Source organism: Thamnophis sirtalis, unplaced genomic scaffold (assembly GCF_051295495.1).
Source record: "Thamnophis sirtalis isolate CommonGarterSnake01/CBP01778 unplaced genomic scaffold, rThaSir2_p1.2 scaffold_7, whole genome shotgun sequence".
In the NCBI taxonomy this organism is placed as follows: Eukaryota; Metazoa; Chordata; class Lepidosauria; order Squamata; family Natricidae; genus Thamnophis; species Thamnophis sirtalis.
In genome coordinates, this window is record NW_028261387.1 from 1,277,943 (window position 1) to 1,302,001 (window position 24,059).

A 24,059-nucleotide genomic window follows, 5' to 3' on the forward strand; every position below is an offset into this window, starting at 1 on the left:
ACTTCAACTCCCAGAATTCCCCAGCCAGCATTCGCTGGCTGGGGAATTCTGGGAGTTGAAGTCCAGACATCTTCACGTTGCCAAGGTTGGGAAACACTGCTTTATTCATTGGGTGTTAACATGATGATGGGTTAGTATTTGAATGATCAGGTCAGCTCGCCAAACCATCCAAATAAGAACGGTTGTGCAAAAACACAAGTGGGGCCAGTTCTGTTTTCCACATGTGCATGGGCTCTTGCACTGAAATTTTTTTTACCATCCCATCATACCTCAAATAGCAAAAAAACGTTACACTGGCCAAGTGAAAAAGAATCCCCTTCATGTTGAAAATGTAATAAGCAAGTAAAAAGGGTATTGCAAACCGATTCACTCCAAATCAGAGATTATGTTTAGATCATGATCTCTGGTGTCAGGGAGTCAAACTATTATGCAAAGCACCTGACGGCGGGACGAGAAGCAATGGGTGGAAACTAATCAAGGAGAGAAGCAATCTAGAACTAAGGAGAAATTAGAACAATTAATCAGTGGGACAACTTGCCTCCAGAAGTTGTGAGTGCCCCAACGCTGGATGTTTTAAAGAAGATATTGGATAACCATGTGCCTGAAATGGTATAGAGTTTCCTGCCTAAGCAGGGGGCTGGGCTAGAAGACCTCCGAGGTCCCTTCCAACTCTTCTCTCTTCCCATTCCCATTCTACATATCACTGTCAAGAGCCCATTGACAGGCTCTCTTAAGGTGATCAAGACTCTCTCAGAGTAATCATGGTGAAATCTTTTCAGTCCAAATCAACAACTAATTTCTATGTTCATACAACCTTGTTGTGTAATGTCAGATTACACAAAATTTAAAGTGGCAAAATGTCAGGAGATTAGACCAGATTGTGATTAAGCACATCATCAATTTAGAGTTGTTGCGTTCCCATAAATCCAATCCCTCTTGAATTCTGTTGACTTTTATCTGGTGTCAATTTAGAGTTATTAGTTGACCAAGTTCTGTGTATAGGTTTGAATAAATCTTCTATGCTGCAATCTTACAAATGATCCTCCTTCTTTACACCAGACACCTGAAAATCTATTTGCTTAACAATCCTGGGATTGCTTAATGACCACAGCTGACAGTGCTTGGATTGTAGTTGTTGAGCATTACAACCTGCTTAAAGACTGCTCCACTCAAGAATACAATCCCAAGGGGGAGGGGAGAGACACATAAATCAAGGCCTATCTATATTTATCTCTAGGAATAAAACCAAAAACTGTCTTTAAATCAATGCAAGCAACATTAAAAAAATTTCCAGGATTAGATGATGGAGAACGAAATATTAATCATGCGTTCATTCGTATAAATCTTTTGCTTTTCTACTCAGTTTTTCAGAAGAAGAAAAAAGGTAATTAGAATTGTAGAATCTATTTCTTTTGGAGCAATTATCCTTTAACCAGTGATGCACAACCTCTCTGCCTTAATGTAGAATTGCAAATAGTTAATTTGTCTTTCACCTAAAGGATGAATCCTAAATATGCTTTGAAGTTCTCACTAGATGAAAATTTATGACTCTCTACTCTAGACCAGAAGTTCCCAGATTTTCTCAGTTCACAGTCTGCTTAGTATCTCAATAATTTTTTTTCATGGTATCCCTCTAAACTCCAATCAGCCTAACTTCAATACCTGGGAAGGTACCGGAAATGATAATCAAAAAAACAGATATGTGAATATCTAGAAACAAATAAAGCAGGAGGGAAGTAAGCAGAGGGGTACCACAAGATTCCTTCCGTCTTATAGTTTATAGTTTATTTATTTGTATGCCGCCCTTTTCCCTGGGGGGGACTCAGGGCGGCTCACAATCAAAAGGAAGGGGGGGGACAGACTTTTACATATAAGACAGTACATGATTAAAGCGCAACATTCATACCATTCGGGCGGGTCACAATCTTTAGCCCCAGGCCTGACGGGATAGCCAGATTCTAAGGGCTGTGCGGAAGGTCTGAAGGGTGGTGAAGGTACGAATCTCCACGGGGAGATTGTTCCATTGGGTCGGGGCTACCACCGAGAAGGCTCTCCTCCGCGTGGTGGCCAGTCAGCATTGGCCAGCGGATGGAACTCGGAGGAGGCCTAAATGATGAGATCTAATGGGTCGTGTGGAGGTAATCGGCAGTAGGCGGTCTCTCAAGTACCCATTACTCTTCAATATCTTCATCAGTGGCTTGGATGAGAGAATAGAAGGGGAAGTCATCAAATTTGCAGATGACACTAAGCTGGCAGGAATAGCTAACATCTTGGATGATAGGCTCAAGATCTCGACAGACTTTAACATTGGGTCCTATATAACAAAATGAAACATAGAAAAAAATAAAGTCTTACACTTGGGCAAGAAAATCCTTTTTTTTTTTTACAGATTAGGTGAAACCCAGCTTAATAGCAGTAACTGTGAGAGGAATCTTGGGAGTCCTAGTGGACAATCAATTAAATATGAGTGAGCACTCTGCAGCAGCCGCCAAAAAGGCAATCCTAAATTGCATTAACAGAGAGATTGAATCAAGATCACATGTAGTAGTAGCATAGTTCACTCCGTAAAGCCTTAGTACTAGAATTCTACATCCAGTGTTGGTCACACCATAAAAAGATGTTGAGACTCTAGGGGTGTCAAACATGTGTTGTCAAAATGTCATCACGTGATGTATCACGATTTTCCCCCTTTGCTAAAATGGGGGTGGGCATGGCCAGTGCATGATGCAAATTTGACACCCCTGCTGTAGAAAGAATGCAGAGAAGAAGAACAAATATGATTCAGGGCCTGGAGGCTAAAACATTAAAATTGGCTACGAAAACTGGCCATGGCTAGTCCTGAAGAGAAGAACCAGGGATGACATGATAGCAGATTTCCAATATTTGAGGGGCTGTCACAGAGAAGATGGGGACAACCCCAAATTTTGCAAAGCACCTGAAGGCCAGACAAGGAAGAATGATGGAAACTATTCAAGGAGAGATTTAATAAGGAGAAAAAAATCTGACAGTGAGAAGAACAATCAACCCATGGAACAGAAGTTGCCTTCAGAACTTCTGGGTGCTTCATCACTGGAGGCTTTCAAGAAGAGACTGGGCTGCCATCTGTCAGAAATGGTTTAGGGTCTCCGGCTTGAGCAGGGGGTTGGACTAGATGAACTGCAAGATCCATTCCAACTCTGTTATTCTAAGTTCCAAGTCTAAACTGTGCACAGTGGCCTCCTAGGAACAGCTCTAATATCTCCTTTTCTTGAGTAGTAAAATATCCTGCAGCATTCGCATGAGTAACCCAGGGCATTGCCATGCAGAGTTTGGGAACCATGGCTGTAGGCATATGAGGAACTGAATCCTCTTAAATCCTTGCAGACGACTACAAAACATCATGCATATTTCTGTATTCTTATGATGCTTCTGGAGAGTTGAAACTTTTTATTAGATGAATAATGATTACTGTATTTTCCAGAGTATAAGACGCACCGGAGTATAAGATGCACCAAGATTTTGAAGAGGCAAATTTTAAAAAAAAGTTTTTGCACTCTGCAAACCTCCCCAAAACGGCCCATTTTTCGTGAAAACGGGGCCGTCCCCCCCAAAAAAAGACATGAATAGCCTTTAGGGGGCTTGCAGAGTGCTCCGGGGGGGGGGGGGGGGACAAGAAAAAAACCAGCCCATTTTTTGCAAAAAAATGGGCATGGATAGCCTTTAGGAAGCTTATAGAGTGCTGCCAAAAAATGGGGCGTTTTTTGCTCATTTCTGCCTTCCCTAGTCCCCAGCTCTCTGAAAGCCTCCATAAGAGTATGCATGGCCATTTTGGTAAGAGCCAAGGTGGCGCAGTGGTTAAATGCAGCACTGCAGGCTACTGCTAGATCAGCAGGTCAGCGGTTCAAATCTCACCGGCTCAGGGTTGACTCAGCCTTCCATCCTTCCGAGGTGGGTAAAATGAGGACCCAGATTGTTGGGGGCAATATGCTGACTCTCTGTAAACCGCTTAGAGAGGCCTGAAAGGCCTATGAAGCGGTATATAAGTCTACTGCTATTGCTATTGCTATTGGTAAGGGGGTGGGGCTTCAGGAGGCAAAAAATGCTGCATTCAGTGTATAAGACGCACCCAGATTTTCAGCCTCTTTTTTGAGGGAAAAAGGTGCATCTTATACTCCGAAAAATACAGTGTTTTTAGAGAAAATATGTTAGTGGTCTCTCTTAATATCCTTCATGTTATTCATCTTAGGGGGAGCTCTTCTGTTTTTATTAAATAGCCCTATCAAAACTCTTACAAAAACGCCCAACACTAGTAGCTTTACAGACAGAAGTTTATGTTATTTAGGAAGTAAAAAAAAAGAAGATGAAATACAAACCAAGGTTCAGATTGATTACATGATAAAGAGGCAATTCTCCAGTTTAATCTTTCCCATTTTGTTTTGTACCCCCAATTTGCACTATTGTAGTATTGAAGCACAGCTATTGCGAATAATTTAATACGATCAATCTTGTATCTTTTGTTGTATAACATGCAAAACAAATGATTTTTTTTCCCAGGCAATTAAATTGAAGATATCATTATGGCAATTTTAGTCATTCAATTTCATAAGAGCCTTGTTGGTTTTGCAGCAGGCTAAGCCTCCTGCTTCAGGAAGGACCCCAAGAGAAAAAGCGAATTAGAAGATTAGTTATAAATATGACACAGATGACCACTGCTTCAGGCAGAACACGGTTTGGGTTGCCGGGCTAGTGCTCAATCCAATCTCCTGATGAAAAATCTTAGTTACTTGGCTAAAAAGATTTATTGAGATGTCTTCATTAAAAAAATCAAAGCCAACAGGGAACTTGATGGATTAAATTGATCTTTCCACTGCTTCAACATTCCTGATATATCTTACTGTCAGATTATACTAAAGGCAATCTGCTTCTGAATATCAGTGACTGACATTTAAAAGGGCTGCAATAGATCCGAAGCTCTACATGTACATGTGGTGGTTTTTCTACTTTTGTGAAACAATGAAGATGAAAATTTAGTGAATTTAGATTCGTGTCCAACTCTAGAAGTTTGATAGTTTTCAGAATAGACCACTGGCAAATATTGTGATGCTATCCGTGACCCATCAAAACCGCGGAGGACAAAATCGCGCATGTGACATCATCACAGCGCAACGAAAAAAATTAAAAATTGAAATAAAATTAAAATTAAAGCAAGCCGATTCACATAAAGATAAGGGTTATGTTTAGGGTTAGGGTTAGGTTAAGGGTTAGTGTTAGGTTTAGAGCGTTAGGGTTACGTTTAGCGTTAGGTTTAGCGTTACGTTAACGGTTAGGTTTAGGGTTAGGTTTAGGGTTAGGTTTGGGGGGGTTAGGGTAAGGTTTTCGCTTTATTTTTACATTTTTCAATCACAGCACGATGTTTTCGTCGCGCTGTGATGACGTCAAATGCACGCTTTCGTCGAGCGCGATTTTGTCCTCCGCGGTTTTGTGGTGGAACCATGCTATCAATTTTCAGGAGCATAATGCCTGGTGGCTGCTCGTGAGCATGGTCACTTCACGGCTGCTGTGTTGCGTTGCTGCGACAGCTCAAGACAGCCATTCGCCCATGAGGCTGTGCCCAGCTCTTTGGGAGCCCGCTTGCAAGAGAAGAGAGCTGCCCTCCTCTTCAGCTGGGCACAGAGCCGCTCACCTACCTAGTGGTATCCTGAAGGCTCCAAGCAACACGATCACCTTTGTCTTCCCTTCCCCGGTTCCCGCAGCTTGGCATCTTTGGGATACTGCTAGGTCGATGAGCAGTGTTCTGTCTGGCCAGAGGGGGAGGGTGTCCAGAGGGCTTATTTTCAGGGGGGGCTTATAGCAATAGCAGTAGACTTATATACCGCTTCATAGGGCTTTCAGCCCTCTCTAAGCGGTTTACAGAGAGTCAGCATATTGCCCCCAACAATCTGGGTCCTCATTTACCCACCTCGGAAGGATGGAAGGCTGAGTCAACCCTGAGCCGGGGAGATTTGAACCGCTGAACTGCTGATCTAGCAGTAGCCTGCAGTGCTGCATTTAACCACTGCGCCACCTTTTTACCCACCCCAAAAATGTGGCAAGGCTTTAGTTCCAGGACAGGTTGTATTTTGGGGGAAACACGGTAGCTGTAACTTTACATTGTATATCAAAGTTATAGCTCTCTTTCAGGTAAAGGCATAGTTTGATAGTTTAAAGGCTTAATACCATTCAATTCTCACATTAAATCAATGGATGTGCTTTTAACTATGAAAATATGAGAGTTGCTTAAAATGAATGAATGATTATTTCTTTTGATTTACAGGCAAAATAGGTTGAAACTGCTGATCAAGGAGAATGCAGGAAGAATCCCAGAGGGGGAAAAAAAATGGACGATTGGTTTTATTTAAACTTTCCTTTAACAATTTATCTTAATTCCTTCTATCAGAAATGGAGAGATTCGACTGCGATTTTTGTTGATGAGGCGTTTGAGTAACTGACCCCACATTAACTGTGATGCCTTTGCACAATTAATGCTCGCCTAACGAATATAATTTCAAAAGACATTTTTTGTGCCCACCAGGAATGGCCGCATGTGATTTTTCTATTGGATTTATGGAATCAAAGGTACAGGTCATGGGATTCTAGGAGACCAAAAAAGAAACAGACAGACAGACAATTAAGCAGAAATCTACACACAAAGTCTAAATAGCAATAGCAGTAGACTTATATACCGCTTCATAGGCCTTTCAGGCCTCTCTAAGCGGTTTACAGAGAGTCAGCATATTGCCCCCAACAACAATCTGGGTCCTCATTTTACCCACCTCGGAAGGATGGAAGGCTGAGTCAACCCTGAGCCGGTGAGATTTGAACCGCTGACCTGCTGATCTAGCAGTAGCCTGCAGTGCTGCATTTAACCACTGCGCCACCTTGGCTAAAGCAAATGCATCATCTAGATCAGGTGGGTCTTATCTACAGTCCATGGGTCACATGCAGCCCTGGACCGCTAGTAATGCAGCCCCACAAAATAATAAAACGTATTTTAAAAATTAAAGGAACGTTGTCCTTTATAAAGATTAATTTGTATTATATATTTTATATACAGCCCAGAGCAATTTCTCTTCACTCAAGGCAGCCCAGGTAAGCCAAAAGATTGGAAAACCATGGTCTACGTCACACCGGGTAATTTTGCAGCCCCTGAGCCACAGCCAACCCTTTGACTCTCCCTCCCCAGCAGTCACGAGTTCAATCGGAAATTAAAAATCAAATGTAAATAAACACATTGCAAGGAGAAGAAAAAGCAGCCTAGCCAACTCCAGCTCTGTGCAGTCGTCATGCGCTCCTTCAGAGCCGAGGTGGCGCAGTGGTTAAATGCAGCACTGCAGGCTACTTCAGCTGACTGCAGTTCAGCAGTTCGGCTGTTCAAATCTCACCGGCTCAAGGTTGACTCAGCCTTCCATCCTTCCGAGGTGGGTAAAATGAGGACCCGGATTGTTGTTGGGGGCGATATGCTGACTCTGTAAACCGCTTAGAGAGGGCTGAAAGCCCTATGAAGCGGTATATAAGTCTAACTGCTATTGCTATTGCTTCAGCCAGCTGGCAGGCATGGAAGGGCAAGGAGAGAAAGCTCTTTTTTTGTGCCTCTGCAAAGATTGTCCCCTTGCCTGGAGCAGCTTGAGGAGTTGAGAGTTTGAGGACATCAAATCAGGTTGCACTGGTTTTGCCCCTCCATAACAATCCTAGTTTCTTCTCCGACTCCTTGGGAAAACCAATTCCCCATCTCATACACTGTACCTTTAAAATATAATTAACCGGGGGGCAAAGATCTCTATCCTACACTGGACACTCTTCTATGACTGCTGCAAATCTTAATTAGTATCTACTCTGGATAGACACAGAGTTAATCAAGCGTTACCCGTTTCCTGCTACTTTTTCTAACAAAATCTTAAGATACCCATGGGATTCTTGTCCTGCTTCTATCTTTCCTCCAGAACTAAATGGCCAGGTAGAGTAAAAAATGAAAGGAGGGAGAATACTGATTTTCTAATGGTTAAATGGAGAGTTAAATTGTGGACTGTCCACAATTCTATTCCAACACTGTAATCTAGCCTTTCTAAAATAACGATCCTCAGCTTTGAAGGACTCCAATTACTAACAACCTTAACTGGTCCTTCCGTGGCATTGTGGCATACACTTTGATAAAGGTAGACAATGACAGAATTAAATTTTCAGAATTAAATATGGTTCTCTATTATGATAATTTAAAAAAAGTTGGGATAGTACATTGTTGTCACATAACTCCTTGTGTAGGTGTGGTGGTCACCCATGGCCCAGTGCATAACAGGGCATGCACAGCCACGCTGAACCACACAGGAAACAAACTCCATAACATCCTAATATCCTGATAGTGCATAACATAACATCCTGATAGTTCACTCTAGACGTGCCTTACCCAATGACGCCCAGGATTTGACCATATATAGACAGAACTTCCCTGAGCAGTAGATTAGCAATTGTAGTTTTACAGGCTGTTTTTTTTTTGTTTGTTTTTATTTTATTTTATTTTTTATTTTTTATTACACAGACAACAATGGGAAAGGGAGAGGATGGAAAAAAAAGGGGTGGGAAGGGAGGGAAAACCCATCTTCACATACAATATGTCGTTTAATCACAGGTGCATCCCTACTAAGTTTATACATCCCGTATCTCTCTGTTGTATATTTAATAAGCACAATAAGCTAGGGTTTAAAAAACAAAAAACAACAAAATAAAACAAGAGGAAAAAAAAGGTAGGGGGAGGGGGGGGAGGCCAAAAAGGACAAAAAAAAGTCCAAAAAGGAAAAAGGCTGTTTTTAATCACATGCTGATTGCTCCTCCTGTCTTTGTCCTATCTCAATAAAAGGGGCTACCAGACTCCATTCTGGGTCGCCTCATCCCGAGAAAGCTCGTGTCCGTGTCTTTTCTCAACATTGGCCTCATGAGACGAACTACGGGTACTTCGCAGTACATAACATCTTTCCCCCAATGGCATTAAAACGAATGTCAGTAATTAAAATATTGAAAATAAATAATAATATTTTAGGGAAAATTATGGAATGCTAGGATTGAATCCATTAATATGTTTAACAAATAAAAACGTTGTTAATCTCAGTAAAATGGTCAAGATTCATTTACAAGTGAAATTTATTTAAGCATAAATATTCAAAATTATAAGCAAAGAAGAAAAGAACAAAGACGACATTTAAAGACGTTTTCTGTAACATCATTGTAGTTAGACAGGAAAAAAAAACAGTTCAGCGATGCGCAGATTAGTTCTTCATGGGCATATGGAAACAATCGTTGATTGCTTTAATAACAAGCTGTATGTGCAAATAAAAGAGTCATAGATAGAATTTGTGGGTTTGAATGTAGTTAAATAAACTGCTGCCTTCATTGACATCAATCCACCATGAATATTCTGGTCCAGATTTCCATTTCCATTAAAGGGATCAGACAAGGTTTCACAAAAGCCATGATTGCAAGGACACGCACAGGCACAGCCCTTTGGCTTTCATAGGTCTCTGCATTTTATAAAAGGGCTGAGAATGTGCATCAAGATTCCAAAATTACCAATACAAACGGAAATAAAGGCTATCGAGAAAAGGGATCACCGAGAAGAGAAGTTCAAATGGTTTTGGCTGCAAATCAGAGAAATCATATTTTCTTTCCAATTGCTGAAGCTCGGCATGATGGTGCTGGGTTACCAAGCCCATATCAGGTCCACAGGCAGTTGTAACCTGATCTGTTCATCTGTGGCATCTCAGGATTGAGGTCCAGATGTTAGATCAGAAAAGTTATTATGATCATGCACAAGTAGATTCATTAATGGTTGCAGCTGCAGGGTATTCTCTGAGAGGAATCTTCATGTGAACACAAGAAATGCCTTCCTGCCTCAGATCAAAAGCCCATTTATTTCAGCATTCTGTTTTCATCAGAGACCGGCCAGATGTTTGGGATCTCCAAAGCATCTGGCATCTACTGACTATCTTTTTAAGACTGCACTGTTCTATCACTATATATTAGCATTTTTGAACTTCCTTGATGATTGATTTTGATGGTCACATCCCATATTACAAAATGTAGTAACTATTGTGTAATAGATGACTCTTATCCATACCATGAAATGTTTCTGAACATTCCCTCATCTTCAAAAATCATTTCTACGTGGCAAGAGTATTTGTGCTTGGAAACTCCAAGCAGTTTCTAGACAGAACCTGTTTTATGCAATGTTCTTTTGATCTGGATTAAATAAATGTAAATCGAAATAAATTAAATGTATCTCTTGATGATGCATTTGATGCCCCTGATATGATTCAAGGAACTAATACCCAATAAACAAGAGCTCCTTATCAAACTGAGGTGGAGTCACCCACGTCACACCTATCCTCCGCGAGCTGCACTGGCTACCCATTAATCTCCGAATCCGCTTCAAGGTGCTGGTCGCTACCTATAAAGCCCTACAAGGCATCGGACCTGGGTACCTGAGAGACCGCCTCCTGCCGATTACCTCCCTCAGACCGATAAGATCTCACAGGTTAGGTCTCCTCCGGATTCCATCTGCCAGCCAATGTCGGCTGGCGACTTCCCGGGGGAGAGCCTTCTCTGTTGCAGCTCCAGCCCTCTGGAATGATCTCCCTGTCGAGATCTGGACCCTTACTACCCTCCCGGCCTTCCGCAAAGCCACCAAGTCCTGGCTGCTCCAGCAGGCCGGGGGGCTTGTGAAACACCCAGCCCCACGGAAATTGTGAATGTTGCGCCTTTTTTTAAAGTGTTGTCTTGTCTATTTATCCCCTTTCCCTTGTCTGTTGTGAGCCACCCGGAGTCCTCCGGGAGTGGGGGGCATACAAGACAAATAAAATGAAAATGAAATGAATGGAGTAAAATCCAACTTTCTTTTAAGAAAAAAACTAAAGAAAATCCTCATAGAATACCAATGTAACCTTCATCAGGCTAAGGAGGAGAAACAAATTTTATCTGAGTGGCCTCCGGTAACTGTATGTTGTCTCTTTCTTTTCATTATTCAGCTGGGGTGAATCTTCGTAGATGTTGTTCAGGAGTCCTACTGTACTACACTATAGTCAGTGGTGGGTTTCAAAAATTGTTCGAACCTACTCTGTGGGTGTGGCCTCCTTTGTGGGAGTGGCTTGCCGCAGCACTGGCATGCATAAGAATATGATGTCAACTTGTTTGTGAAAAGGCATCTTTGGTTTACGTTAAAACAACTTCAACACACGCCATGTTCTGATTGCACCACAAACGCAGTAGTCATCCTTACCTTTCACAGAGGCACTGAGTTTTATAAATAGGAGCATGATAGTGTAGAATAATCATATCCAAGGACCAGTGGTGGGTTTCAAAAAGGTTTGGAACCTCTTCTGTAGGTGTGGCCTGCTTTCCGGGTCCACTGGTGGAGCCTCTTCTAACCGGTTCGGTAGATTTGACGAACCGGTTCTACTGAATAGGTGCAAACTGGTAGGAACCCACCTCTGACTATAGTATACACTTGCATAAAGATTATGTCCATGGTACTTTAAAAAACAAATACGTTTGGTGCTACATAGGCAAGAGCACTCATTATCAGGTGCATGAAGTGGATAGTCAAAGTGCTGAATGAATTAGCATTTAGAGAAAACATTCAACAACCCAAAATAAAACATGAGAGAACATGAACTTCTAAAAACAGAAAGCTAGTGTGGTGCAGTGATTGAAGTGTTGAGATTAGATCTTAGGCTAAAGCCCACCTTCAGCTGTGGAAATACACTGAATTACCATCCTTTGGGTTAGTCACTTTTCCTTAGCCAATCTCCCAAAGTAATTGCGTAAACAAATGTTGCTTTGAGCTCCTCAAAAATAACAGAATACTGGTAATCCTCATGAGCAATCACAACTGGCAAAGTTTTCAAAGCAGCAACTTGGTCATTAAGTAAAGCAGTTGCTAAATCAAACAGTCTGAGGGACTATCTATCTCTGATGGTTTCTATCTTTGTCTGAATGGACTCTATATTGGTTATGGGACAATTAATAAACTACCTGAAGGGAAATCATTGTCTTGACATCTTTCTCTCTATTTTAGCTCTCAAAATGTGGCAAATATATATATATTTTTCATGTGACCTCAATTTTGCCTTTGCTAGCTTAAGCCAGTAGATAAGGGATTTCATGATCCTTACCCAGACTGTGGTTCAGATGATCCAACAATCCCTTGCAAAATCTTCTGAAATGAAAGGAGAGTAGGGTTTAAATTTTCTTGATTAAAATAGCCCACATGATTTCTTAAGTTAAACAAATGGTTTATAACAGAACCAGGCAGAAAACTCAACTGGTTTCTTATTTAGCGCAGGAACCACAGCTGCTATTTATACATTACATTTTCCAGAAGTCTGTCTGTTATGTGGAATAGTAATATAATTTCAGAAAGGAAGGGATGCAATTATGCTATCAAATGATGTTGTCAAACATTGCATTTCATTGCATCATGTGGATGTAGGCTATGTTGCATGTCTGTTAACAGTGCATTAAATACTTGGTTGAAAACTGCCTACCTTCATTAACATTGTGTATATCACATTAAAAACAAGAGTCCATCTCAAATCATTTCTCGAATATATTGACTAGTGGGGAGGCCCAGATTTGTATACCCAGCACTTGTCAGGGACCTGTTAAGATAGCTACATCTTCTCCTATGCTTGCATATCTGGCCTATGCTGTGGCACACGATCCCAGGAAAAGATATTTTTGATTCAAATTGGCCCTGACAGATGCTCTGATTTACATTTTACCTATTTTCCTGCACAGGCCTAATGAATATATTCAGAAATGCCGTAAACATTTAGTAAATACTGCAGAAGAACAATAGAGATATAAACCTTTGAATAACAGTGACCGGCTTATCTGCATATAATAGTGTGCACGCACATGTGCACACACATTCTCAAATGCTTTTGTACATACGTGCAACATCTGTATAAAATGTGCAGGTGTGTACTACAATGCAGCTTTCATAACATTGCACAGGTTTTATAAGGCTGCACTCCCTCCCCCCCAATGCCATTTATGACATAACTATTTACAATACTAATTTTAAAATACAATGAATCTCTGGAAAATTTGACAGCGTATAAACAATATAAATAATAAAATAGGTGGAATAAAGTTAGTTAGATGACAAATCATGGAATTGATATGGAAGTTAAATAAGCATGGATTCATCTTCTAATATCAAATCAGAGTGGAACTGCTACGTTGCATCTTATTTAAAGTAAGTATTTTGTATACCTTATTGATAAGAATAAGCAGGTGGTAATTTGATGTCATACTTCTAAGCCTTTCCTATACTTTCTTCCAAGAGCTTTTTCCATCCTTTTCTCACAGAGACACAATCAAATGCCTGCTTAGACTTAATAAATGCAGCATCTAGGGCAAAGCTTATTTTTCTGTATATTTTTTTTCCATTTAAAATCCCCTGCTCTATTCCACTTCAACAGATTTGATCCCATCCTCAAGTGTATTTTCTAACTCCATCCAATTTAAAAGTGTCTTGCATACATTTGGCTAATGGCATTTTAATAGACTAATTAGACAATGATAACTATCATAAAAATCTTCCCTTCCTTCTCTTCCCCAAGACTGGCAAATACCAGTCTTTGTGTAAATAAATAATAAGAGCAGAACGGCACCCACTTAATCACCTCTGGGGAGAATAAAGACCATTCCTTTCCAGATTTCAGATGACTAATCGATTTGGAGACTTTTGACACTGAAAACTATGCCTAATTTCAGAAAGATTGACAATTATTCTCTAAGGAAGATTACTGGACCAGATTCCTCCATATATACTTCATACAAAAATGCTCCTCATCTTTTTTTGAGGATATACAAGATTTGAGGGCTCTGTATATGGATATACAGGTAGTTCTGCTTAATGACCTCAATTGGAATTAGCAACTCCATCGATGAGGAAGAGGTCGCTTAGTCACATGACCATACGTGTGTTTTCTGGCTAGAAAGGGACAACCTAGTCTGTTCCCCACCTTCGACTTCTGTTTGCTACCTAACTATTCCCCTCCACCCACCTCTTTGGAATCCCTGATTGACAGTTTACTGTCTTGTATACATCAAAAGCAATGCAATCAAATCGCATCCTGGGGTTAGAAGCCATGGGTGTGCTATGCAAACAGGTTACTCTCTTAAAATCCCTTTGTCTCCAATCTCTTCACTCTACGGGTAAGATGGGGGATGAAAAAAAGCAATCGATTTCTGCAAGTAATTTCTCCTTTGTCTGACTCTTTTCATCGCCAGCACGATCATACGGCTCTTGTATAGAACAACAAACAGCTTACAACAATGAGCCGAGGTGGCGCAGTGGTTAGGGTGCAGTACTGCAGGCCACTTCAGCTGACTGCTATCTGCAGTTCAGCGGTTCTAATCTCACCAGCTCAAGGTTGACTCAGCCTTCCATCCTTCCGAGGTGGGTGAAATGAGGACCCAGACTGTGGGGGCGATATGCTGACTCTGTAAACCGCAAGCCCTATGAAGCGGTATATAAGTCTAACTGCTATTGCTATTGCTACTCTCTTGAGATCTCTTTCTCTCCAATTTCTCTGCTCTATGGATGGAAGGGACAGGCAAAGGAGATGTTGCCTATAGCAATCAATTGTTCCCCCCAACCCCACCCCACTGCCCTATCTTAAAGCGGAGAGAGATTGGAAAGAAAGAAATTCAAGAGAGAACTGTAAAGTGTCTTTGTGGTGCGTATAATTTCAGTACTTTCAATGTGTGTAAGAGTATACAATTTGCTTTCTTCAAATCTTCTCTCCAATCTCTCTACTCTGGAAGTGGGCAAAGTAAAAAAAAACGAAGACCAGGCATAGGACAATGAGAGCTGAGGTGGCGCAGTGGGTAGAGTGCAGCACCGCAGGCTACTTCAGCTGACTGCAGTTCAGCAGTTCGGCTGTTCAAATCTCAGCCTTCCATCCTTCCGAGGTGGGTAAAATGAGGACCCAGATTGTTGTTGGGGACGATATGCTGACTCTGTAAACCGCTTAGAGAGGGCTGAAAGCCCTATGAAGCGGTATATAGGTCTAACTGCTATTGCTATTACTAATGCATACTGATTGAGGATCACATGATTGAGGTATGCTGCAAAGGTTGCAAATGGGCTGTGAAGTTATTTTTTTTCGGCACCATTACAACTTCAAACTGCTGCTTGAATGAATGATCGGTGAGTATTATCTGTGTACAAAAGGTGGAACTATTATTCATTTATTTGCATCTAGTAGTTGTTTATACTGAATTATTATGGTTTTCTTGATGTTATCGGTTGTTTACATTTTTAACACCATAGCCCCAACCATGTAGGCATTAGTTTAGGTCTTACTTTGGAACATGGCAACATGTTGCCTATGTATATTGGCTTTAATAGCAATAGCAGTTAGACTTATATACCGCTTCATAGGGCTTTCAGCCCTCTCTAAGCGGTTTACAGAGTCAGCATATCGCCCCCAACAACAATCTGGGTCCTCATTTTACCCACCTCGGAAGGATGGAAGGCTGAGTCAACCCTGAGCCGGTGAGATTTGAACAGCCGAACTGCTGAACTGCAGTCAGCTGAAGTAGCCTGCAGTGCTGCATTTAACCACTGCGCCACCTCGGCTCTTAACATGTTCAGGTTACTCTTTTGTATTACGTACATGTTTCTTACTTTATCAAAGTTCCTACTAACTATGAGTTAATTGAATTGAATACATTATTTGGTCAAGAATGATTAGACCCACAAAGAATTTATCTTTAATATTTTCAATCCACAAGGAAACAAGCAATGACAACTAAAATCAATCTCTAGGCTTCTTTCCAGGTCTTCTATTCAGCATGGGATATGATCAGGCCACAGTTCTCATTCAACTATGTGTAGCAGATATTAAGAGCCAACTAGATCTAGCAGGCATCCCAACTTTTATTGCCGGTGAATCCAACAGGTACTCTGCCTCCTCTTTAACTTACCTAACTAAATCTGAAATAACGAATTGGTGGAGTGCGTTTACCCTGGCACAATGTCATGTTGTCCCCTTAGCGGTCCTTGAAGGACAATACAAGAAGATTCCTTACTGGGAGAAACAATGCCCCCTATGACTCTAAACACAATAACAACAGAGCATGTGCTTCTCTGGTGCCTACACTAAGGAGATGCTTATACTAGCTTCCTCTCCTACATCCAGGGCACACAGGACAAATTCAACAACTCCCTGATGCTTTCAGATACCAACCCCGCTATAACACACAATGTTGCTAGGCATTCCAAATTTTTCAGACGATGAATTGTGCAATAAACAAGACTTAATAACCACCTAATTTGCCATATTAGATGGCTCCGTGATTTCATATAGTCTTTATGTCCCCTACACCTATCAAAATAAACCTACACCTTCTTTTACATTCTTAAAGACTTTTTATGTATACTTCCTGTCTTAATGTCTTCTCACTTTTCTTTTTTTAGACTCTGATGTGCCTTCTACGCTTTTTAATTGACTGTTCACCATCCACCCCTATGATGCTGTGTGAGCATAATAAAAATGTGATTTGATTACCATAGTAACTACACTACTAGGTTTTGGAGATAAAGTCACAAGTTCCTGAAAATATCAACTAGGTCAAAATATTTGCCCAAGGCTGGTTATCTGTTAATGAAATAAATGGCAAAAACATAACTTTTGGTTTCTCCTTTATAGAAGCGTTCAGTTTCCAACTCCATTTCAGGCCTTATTGTCTGTTGAGAAATTGCAGAATATATAGGAGGTAGCCAGACGGTCTAAAGCACTCATAGTGGTGCATGGCTATCCCACAGGGTAATCCCCTCTTATTTCCTATTTAAGGCTGATAAATAGAAGCAGATTTAGGCCAGCCTAATGACTTTTGAAGTTATTACTACAGAGGATCCACAGACAGAGACACATCCTCTGAATTGGGTGGAGATTGATGGAAACTTGGGTAGAATGCTAAAACACTGAACCACTAAACCAGAGCCGAGGTGGCGCAGTGGTTAAATGCAGCACTGCAGGCTACTTCAGCTGACTGCAGTTCTGCAGTTCGGCTGTTCAAATCTCACCGGCTCAGGGTTGACTCAGCCTTCCATCCTTCCGAGGTGGGTGAAATGAGGACCCGGATTGTTGTTGGGGGCGATATGCTGACTCTGTAAACCGCTTAGAGAGGGCTGAAAGCCCTATGAAGCGGTATATAAGTCTACTGCTATTGCTATTGCTATTTATGGTAACAAATAATCACACACTATACACTTGTATTGGTTCATTATAAATTATCCAAATATTTTGTTAGGCAACGTTGTGTGTCTCTCTGCCCATCCATCCATCCTGCAATTTAGTAGGAGGAGGTTGGAAATATGGCAAACAAACTAGGTTTGCAGAGATTAAACTTAAAATTTCTGAGGAATGTATCTCCACGAAAAATAATGTAATACTCCGTCCCTTTGAAATAATATTTCACATTCAGCTTTATGTACATCTACTCAGAGGTTAATCCCACTTGTTGAGCATAGCTTATATGAAGATGAATGTGCTCTGTGTGATTTTTCACAGTTAAGCTAAATGCTAGATGGGTAGGGCAGTGGATGAGAATAATCCAGAATTCTGGCAATGTAGAGAATGTGGTGCTGCAATGTTATTATCTTTCAAAAAATATAAACTCTCTGCCCCCATCTGCACTAGGGGCAGTTACTAATGACTGCAATTAGCCAACACGTATTAGAATGCGTAAGAGTTTGTTCTGATATTAAGCAACTTCCCATAGTTGTATGTGAAAGGATGATAACTAATACAGATTTTCTAATAAAATCCGTCTCTCTTCCTGCACAACTATGGGTTATTTCAAAGTTAGCTTGCTGAATTTCTAGTCTCACAATTAATCTTCTTTATGTCTGATCTCTTAAATCAGCCATAATGGGTGAGAATTTGGGGAGTTCTGGTACCAAGGGATCTGGAAATACCAGTTTGGGAAAAGCTGGTATAACCTCAAGGGAATAACTGATGTCTCTTAAGCTGTAAAGACAGAAAGCAACTGTCATTGGCGCTATTTCTTGTTTTCTGCTTTATAGTCATAATCCTACATCTGAAAATATGTGCAATTAATCTTCCCCAGAACAGCTGCTTCCATAGGATAAGGCAACAATGCTTGGCATGTTGCACAAGTAGGTTCCTTCCCTCCAGGCCTACGAAAATGCTTAAGGTCAAACTTTTTAAGTTGATGAAAACCAACTGAGGTTTAAAAAAAAAAAAAGATATTTCTGAGCTTCATGTAATTGCTAAAGGGAAATAGGCCATATAGAAAAAGCTTACACAACTGGCCGGTATTTCAGAAGCCCTGAAATTCAACAGACTGGAGATTGTAATGGCAGATGTAGCATTCAATGTCCTTTCGCTGTATATTATTTCAGTAGAGAAATAGGTCATCATTGGATGATCCGATTAACCCCTATTCAAATTCCTCACATACATATTGCTACTACTTTACAAGGATTTTTTTTTTTAAAATGTCCAGTTCATTCTAGTAATCGTTAAATTAATGCAAATTACACGTTTTTAAAAATTGGTATTAAAAAATTGGAAGTACTGCTGAAAGTGAAGTTGATATATCTATGGATCTCGCCTCTCAATTCCAATTATAAATGTCATTACTTATAAACCATAGTTTCATATTTTCTATCACTCTTAAAATAGTTGAGTATGATGGGGAAACTAAAGACCAATCCTCATTTAACATTGGCAAATGAGGCCACAATTTATGCTCTGCCCATAGATTACTACTCCAAATGCAGCTCCTTGGCTCAATCATCTCCATGAAATTTTAAAAAAAATGCAAAGTGACTACTACACATTTCTTTTAAAAAGAGTGGATTTTTAGTAAGTTGTAGCTATTTCAAAAGGGGAATAATTCCATTGCTACATACCAAGCAGTAACCACGATGCAGCATTGTGTATGAAAGGGACCACTCTCATTACTATATTCATAGCGCATAATAGAATATTTTCTGTATTTTGCACAACCAGCCATTAATCGAACACTGTACTTCTAAATTACATTAACGACCATAGTAGCCAATGCCACCTGGCTACTACCCGGGGGAGGGCCTTCTCTGTGGCTGCTCCGGCCCTTTGGAACGAACTCCCCGCCGAGACTCGGACCCTCACCTCTCTCCAGGCCTTCCGAAAAGCCGTTAAAACCTGGCTGTGTCGGCAGGCCTGGGGTTGATGAGTTCCCTTCCCCTCTCGATTGTGTGTCTGTTGGTTATTTTAAATGCTTGTATTTGTAGTTCTTGTGTTTCCCTTCCCCTCTTGGGTTTGTGAGCCGCCCTGAGTCCCGCTGGGAATAGGGCGGCATATAAATAAAATGAAACCTGAAACTTGAAACCTTATTTATCACAATAAACCAGAATGTGAATGGGTTCAATATCTTCTATAAGATTCCTCTTGTGAATGCAAATGGCTAAACAACCCATCAAAGTTCCTTTCATGGCTGTTTTTTCAAGCCAGGCTTGGAAGGAAGCAATATAGTTCCCAATTCAAATTTGCTAAGAAATATGAGAAATATCCAAATTGGCCAATGGTATCCTTTGTGGGTAAGTGATGACACATATGAAATGGCATTATGAAAATACCACAAGCTGCGTCAGTCTTTGGATGCAACTACATAATGGCAGCATTGATATAATGACATCATCTCACATAGGTTGTCATTTTGGGATTGGGGTTTGCCTGTAGGAAACTCCCTACACACCTGGGGACTTCCATGCTGGTCAAAGGTGTTACAGACTTTTCAAATACTTGGCTAAGAGATAACCCAGTTCCAATAAATGATGGAGAAGAAAGACATATATTGTACTTCTAACAGAACGGTGCAGTAAATTAGGATTTGAGGGTGGAGGAAAACCTTCTTCATTTAGTAATGGAAAACCCCCTTTGCTATGACTGAGATTGCATAACTGTAGGAAAAGTTGAACATCAGAATTTCTCTTAAGGAAACAGACTAGCTCATTAGTGTCCCTAGGAATAAACAGAGTGATTTGTGTATACCTCTATTCATACAGATTTTGGTGCCATTTGAAATATATATTATATTAATCTAAAGCAAATTCATTCCTCCATTATAACCCCCTCCAATTTAGATTAAATTAAGCTTATGGGGACTACACTTCTATGGTTTGGACATATACTTTTATATTTTTTAATCTTTGTACAGTTTTTAATTTTCATGACTGTGAGCTGACCAGGGTTATTCTGAGTTAAGATGGGCAGCCAATTGATTTTATAAATAAATGAATACTTCACTGCATATTGTTATTGCTTTTTTTAAAAAAAGCATGAGCATTCCTGAACAATGAGATTAAAAAACAATTTTGATTTTTTTTTTTTTGAAAAATGAAGAATTCAGGAAATGTATCATTCAGTGTTTGAGCAGATGTGCTTGGCTGAGCCAAGAGGTTCAATTTCCAGGATTCTTTTCTTTCAGACATTTGCTCCCTAGGAATTCTGACAATTAAAGAATTAAAGGAATCCTGATAATTCAAGTATACGGAGGGCATCAAATAGGAAATATATTTTTGAAAATTGAATTACATAATGCAAATATACATTTAATTTATCTTGCAAAAATGTATCATTAAGATTTCCCAAATAATATTCCAAAACCTTAATCATGATATTGTGAGTCAGTGAAGTGATTATTAACTTCTGAAAAAGCCGATACATAACGAGAACAGTGTTTTGACAGATGAACCAAAAATTTCATCTCATGATTTTTGAAAATGTTTAGAATGTTCATGAATCAGTAAATCCAGTGGATCTATATCAAAAATAGGAGGCATGAATACAGGCATAGAGTTTTGATTTTCAACCATTATTTATTAAATAACATTCAAATATCAGCAAATCAATGTTTATTACTATTATAGACCAGCCTATATTAAGAAACATCAATGGACAAAGCAATATCAAAGAGATAAGATTAAAGAATGGAATAGGGTTTAACAGGGTTAAAAGTGATAACCTTTGTGTAATAAAGATAAGAGAATAATGGAATTGGAAGGGATCTAGTTTCTTAGTCCAACCCCTTCCCAGACTGGAAACCATCTACCATTTCATACAAATAAGTTGTCTGAAACTCTCTTCTTAAAATTCTCCTGGGTTGGAGCACCCACAACCTCTGAAGGGTAATTGTTGCACTGATGAATTGTTCTAACTAAATTTATTTTAATTAACAGTCTAATTTAGCTTAATTTAGCTATTAGCCATTAAATGGTTTTGGAAAACTTTGTATTCTTATGTTTCTCCGTTCTTGCATTCACACATATGTCACCCCACGTCTAACACACAAATACATCTAACAATTAACAGTACATGTAACAGGATAGGTCTTCCTATTGTGGCACTGCTTTCATTATTCTGATGGGAGCAGTAAGTTCTTACAAAATGCCTCCCATCTTGCATACTGAACAAAAGAGCTTTGTGCTAGAGTTAATAAATCCTAAAGGATTGGTGGAAATCTAAATGAAGTAGGTTTCAGTATATAAGCACAAAAAGGGATATTTGGATAGTGTTTCAAATGTGTATACTAGGTAAAACTCCATATATGCCAATGAAAAATTGAGCAATGTGCACATAAAATTCATTCAGAATATAAACAACACCCCCAAAATGATAATGAAAGATGTGTTCATTCCTGAGCAATAAGTATTATGAAAGGTCTGAATCACCTCTTACAAAATATATAACTACGTAGAGTTTCTCTTTGCAAACTGCATGTCACACACATGTATGACATTAGTAATGTGCCAATCCATCTAGATGTAAAATCTCTCCCATTTACATTGGAACACCCCCCACCCCATTTAAATAAAATTGCCCTTGTGCAATGGCATAATGCATACATTTGAGAAAAGCAAGGGGGGGGGGGCTGTCTGGAAGTCGGAAAGGCATTTAACAGCCTCCGGAGCTCTTAACAAGCTCTCCGACAAAGATTTGGGGCCCTCCTAGCTTCCTACCTGGCCCCAGGCTCGATAGCAGCCGCGGAACGAGCCCCCCGCAGTGAAGCCTCAACTGCGTGGTTGCGGAAGGCAGGCTCGTTCCGAGTGGCCTGCTCCACGCAAAGAAGCTGAGGAAAAAAACTCTGTCCTTTTGAACTTGTTCTAATCAACACTACAACAAAAATAATAAAAGACTGCACTAATTTCACTGCTTGGCGAGTCCAACCTGATCAGAGGTGGGTTCCTACCACTTCGCACCTATTCGGTAGAACCGGTTCGTCAAATCTACCGAACCGGTTAGAAGAGGTTCCACCAGTGGACCCGGAAAGCAGGCCACACCTACAGAAGAGGTTCCAAAAAATTTTGAAACCCACCACTGGTCCTTGGATATGATTATCCTACACTATCAAGCTCCTATTTATAAAACTCAGTGCCTCTGTGAAAGGTAAGGATGGCTACTGCGTTTGTGGTGCAATCAGAACATGGCGTGTGTTGAAGTTGTTTTAATGCAAACCAAAGATGCCTTTTAAAAAACAAGTTTACATCATATTCTGATGCATGCCAGTGCTGTGTGGGAGGTAATTTAAGGTGGTTCTGATAAGTGTCGTTGGCATCTTCATATCCGGTCACATGGGCGGCAAGCCACTCCCATCCGGTCACATGGGCGGCAAGCCACTCCCACAAAGGAGGCCACACCCACAGAGTAGGTTCGCACAATTTTTGAAACCCACCACTGAACCTGATGGTCAAGGACTGGAGCTCCCCAACTGCGTCCTTTTAGGGGGACTGGGTTTTTTAAACTGAGCCTCTAAAGGGAGCAGGAGGCATGGCTACACAAACTTTGAACTCAGTCCTTGGGCAGCGCCTAGGAGAAAGTGAGTTTCTAAGAGAGAAAGACAAAGGGATATTATGAAAATGCCAGGACAACCATTAATCTTATCCAATGGAAATGGCATCTCAATCAGATGAAATGGGAGCAGATATATGCCCTGAAAGACTTAAGACATCAGCTATTATAATTAATTATTGGATTCTGTTGTTGGGTCCACCAAAGAATGTTACATCCACACATGTAACTCTTTTCAAATGCAATTCTTCTAAAAAAACATTTCATTCTTCTCCAGATGGATACTGTGCAATATAAAGTGGCAGATTTTGCAATTGGGGGGCTGATTCAAAACAAACAACTAGATTTCCCCCCCCCCTTGATATTTAGTATGAAGATGATTTTTAAAGATAAAAATACAGAATGAGTATCATTAAGGTTATTTTTCAGACTACCTTCTCAAAAGTTGGTGTAGATCTGATCCTATCTATAGGAACCATAAATCTGTGCTTTATGAAAAGTCTCCCTTTTGGGCTGTGGACATGGGGAGAAGGAACATAATTCAGAATTCAAACAATAAAACAAGAAGAAGCCATTGTGTCTCTCCCCCTCCCACCATTAAAAACTGAGTCCCGTGTTGTAATCCTGGCTCCCAAGGCAACGTTCCCGCGGCAAATCTGAGATGACGGATTTGTTTTGACTGCAGAACCATGCAGACAAATGGAACAGGCAGATGGCATGGTGTGTATTCATGATACATGTCCCCTTACCAGAGTCTAGTCCATACTGCCGTTTTAATATAAAAAAATTAGGACAGAGCTAAAATCCCAGCAGCGTGAAGAGCTTCCAACTAACCCAACCAGAGTGGGGGTGGCCCTTTTTTTTTAAAAAAAATCTGAATTAATTCACAGGCAGGAGGGATATACTAGCATTTCCCCCCCCCTCCAATGGTACTTTCTTTGTAACGATGGAGCCCTGTGTCTTTAATAAATGTATATTAAAAGAGGGAAAGAGAAAGAGATATCGAGAGAGAAATCAATGTTGATTATAGAAGGCTAAGATTAGAATTATTCTCCCACTGGCATAAAAAGCGGATATGAGAATGCCAGATATAAGCAATGTAACATTGATGATATTTAGTTCTATCGTATTAAGCAAAGAACGCGGTGAAAATCCTGTGGTGGTTTGTCTCTCTTCTCC

General features: G+C 40.3%; 1 long non-coding RNA gene across 8 annotated transcripts in view; it reads right to left on the reverse strand.

Annotated features, from left to right (window-relative positions):
• Positions 1 to 24,059, reverse strand: part of LOC148044514 (uncharacterized) — a 127,508-nt gene that overhangs the window by 36,364 nt on the left and 67,085 nt on the right. Inside the window, exon 4 of one of the 8 annotated variants that reach the window (XR_015697241.1) lies at positions 12,177 to 12,217. The exons of 6 other annotated variants lie outside the window; for them this stretch is intronic. This is a non-coding gene — a long non-coding RNA (uncharacterized LOC148044514). Of the gene's footprint in view, positions 1 to 12,176; positions 12,221 to 24,059 lie in introns of all 8 variants that reach the window. One more of the 8 variants, XR_015697238.1, reaches the window with a different exon arrangement.